Source organism: Neltuma alba, unplaced genomic scaffold (assembly GCF_004799145.2).
Source record: "Neltuma alba isolate B1F8T4 unplaced genomic scaffold, ASM479914v2 tig00010560_pilon, whole genome shotgun sequence".
In the NCBI taxonomy this organism is placed as follows: Eukaryota; Viridiplantae; Streptophyta; class Magnoliopsida; order Fabales; family Fabaceae; genus Neltuma; species Neltuma alba.
The window spans coordinates 273,438-276,698 of NW_021635427.1; the positions used below are offsets into that span (position 1 = coordinate 273,438).

The following is a 3,261-nucleotide window of genomic DNA, read 5'->3' on the forward strand; positions in this document are numbered from 1 at the left end:
ATCGGTGCCTTGATAGCATTTTTTGGATCATGAGATCTACGGCGAGAGTCTGAAACCTAACTTAAATTAAAAAATTACAGCCCCAATCAAGTTCCACCATTCTTCTATCCCACACTACACTAAATAAGTCAAAACTAAATATAGAAAGTAAATCATGAAAGAGTTAATAAACAGTAACTTGACAAGGTCCCAAAAAAGAATGGTTGGCTAAAGATATCCTAACTATTTGCTCTGTTTTATATTGAAAGATCGCAACTCATTTTGGGGCTCATGTCAATTATTCTTCAGACGATAAACCTGCAAGTAAACCCACAATCTACTTGGGGTTCCAAGAGACAGTAGATTCCAGTTTTAGCATTCATTGTTATGAAGAAACAAGAGAGACTACCTCAACTGAAATCCATAATCCATAAGCAACACACAACTTGAGAGCTCAAGAGGGCTTCATTTGGACTCTTCAACATGCACTGCAAAATCCTCCTGATACATTATGCTTTTGCTAATAGCAACGTATCCACCATGTTTGCTCCTTGGATCTTACTTCAGAATGCAATGGCAAGCAAATGTGGGACCTCGCTTTCACTGACCACTGCTACCACGGAGTTGCAATCTTTTCCTCTCCAACTCAAGCTGCATTGAGGGAACACGAAATTATCAACCATCAACAATATGACAGATAGAAGTTTCTCATAAAATTGTTTGCAGACAATGAAAGAATATCGTGAACAACTGTTACACCATTGATGTCCAAATAGCTTTATTGTTAAAAGAGACAGACAATAAACAGCAGCATGAACACGTCTTTATTTCAAAAAACCAATTCAAATTTAAAGAATTGTGTTTAACTATCAGAACTTGAGGCTGTGTCTGTGTCTGATTCAAGTTGAATACCTGTATCAAATACATGTACACTTCAAATAACATAGGCACCTTAGATGTGATATGAAACTCTAATGCAACTAACATCAAAGAAAACATAAAATTCTTTTTCCAACCTCTTACTTTGCTTCTGCTGAATATTTTCCTGAGAAACTATACAGCATAAGGAGCAGTGAGGAGCCAACAAGTTCAGCATGATGCACAGTGTTAACAATCTTTATGAATAATCTAGTGCTATTAACGCAAACATTTCATTACAGTGACAGCATGTAAAACTGAGTCAATAACAGATGCTGGGGGCATCATTTGAACATCTTACCACTTTTTTCACCCGCTCTCTCGCAGCTGGAGTGCCTCCACTTACAGATTCTGGAGATAAGGACTGCCAACGCGCACCTCATTCATCACGACTATGACAGTCTTGTCCCAGCGAACTGGCAGCCTGATCATATTTTATGATAGCCGTTAAAAACAATTGAATATGAATCATTCATCATAATTTCCCAGAGAACGAAAACAAGACCAAGAAAACTTTAACAGATTTATAAGAGAAAACTATACAGAGTAGCAGATATTTATTCATGCAAATGCAATCCATTTAGCAAAAATCAGGAACTAAAATTCAAAGTAACCAATACTAGATCTCATGTTCATGCATCCAAGTCACGAAAGTCCTAAAGGTCAAAAAGCAAACTGAGTTTCAATTTAAAATTTCAGACTACCTCCACCAATTTAACAATAAGATCCATGGTCATGGCCAAATGTATGACATACGGTTACAGCATCTAACCATCTAATGCTAACAAGTACAACAAACGTAGAAGTCCCTGCAAAGTTTAATTTCAAAATAACCTAGAACTCTAAACCATGTAGTTTTTTGTGATCTTATTTTTTGTATTCATATGAGTGCAGGATATCTAAATGCAATATCATCATCTCACAGAAATACTGGTACAACTGAAAAACAAGGAGAGACTAAAATCACATCAAGAATATGCCGTGACAGCATTTGACATAACTCAACATTCAAGGTCAGGTGTAGGAATTTTGCTACATGACAAGTATTAAAATTAACATCACTTATTTATTAATAACAAATGAAGTTCAGAAAAAAAAAATCATGAATTAATTTTAATGTATACATATCCGTCATCTAAATTTTACACCAGCAGACTAATCTTCAAGAATAAGCATACACATAGCAGAGTTTGCGTAGTCTGTTTCTTTATTTACAGACCTATCCTTCATCCGTGAACCACCATCTCCCCTCAAACCTGCCAACAAAAGAACCACTTTCCCCAAGAATGAAAGAGGGCTTCCAAGGTGCAGATCACATTTATCTACACTTATGGTGTGTTCAAATGCCAGAGTAACATTCTTTACATAAAACATATCAGTGAATTTTTGACAGGTTGCTAAAGAACATGATATATTTTATGTAAGACACAGAGACTAACAACCTGACTATGCAAGTGCAACCCATGAAAGAACAAACCATGAAGAAACGAAAATATTGGTGGAGATCAAACGTATCCAAGAAACAACAGAATTCTAAGGACACAAGGGTAAAACCAAGGAAACATAATGCAAAGAAAGAAAAGTAGTTCAGTTAAGCAGAATACAGCATCTATGGCTATATAAAAATACAAAGGAAGATTTAAAAAGAAAATCACTTTATCGTTTACAAGTCACAGTGATACTCATAAGCTGGCTTAGTTATAAAATCCGTAAATTACCATATACCCTCTGCCAGTAAAATTTATTATCAAAACTTTACGTTAACAAGTATTCATTTAGTAATTAGGGAAATGCGGTTACAACTTCCTTGCAAGCTAAATTAAAGACACAGCACTTACGTTTTAGATAAAGCATCAAAAATACTTTGTGCCTCGCTGGTAACGCCTACACCAATCCTCTCAGCCTCAGCCTCTGCTTGTCTAAGATCAAAATAATTTGGGATCACAAATAATTCTAATGAATAACGCAGACACAACATTGAGAAAGAACAAAACTGAAAAAACTGAACGTGAAATGATTTCATGATCCAAAAAGCAAGAAGTACCTTATTGCTACTTCTTCCCTCGCTTGGAGAGCATTAAGGTCAAGGAAGCAGTTCTTTGGATCAAGTGGGTCTTCTGCTTGACCTAAAAATTTGAAATCTTTGATATAATTAGCCTTCAATAATCGAATATTTCGATGATGTCCAGGTTTGGAACCTTCCTGAAGTACGAGGATGTTAGAAGAGCGATCAAATGTGATAACTTGTGCTTCGAATTCGTCGCCTAGAGTGGTTTTGATCGATAACAAGCACCCCACAGCCAAGTCCTCTGGGTTGCTACCACCCGTCGCCATTCTTTGCCAGCTAGTGCTGCTACGAAACTA

At 36.3% G+C, this 3,261-nt stretch overlaps 1 pseudogene; it reads right to left on the reverse strand.

Moving 5' to 3' along the window:
- Positions 1–429: 429 nt before the first annotated feature.
- On the reverse strand, positions 430–3,261 carry LOC114757121 (uncharacterized; annotated as a pseudogene).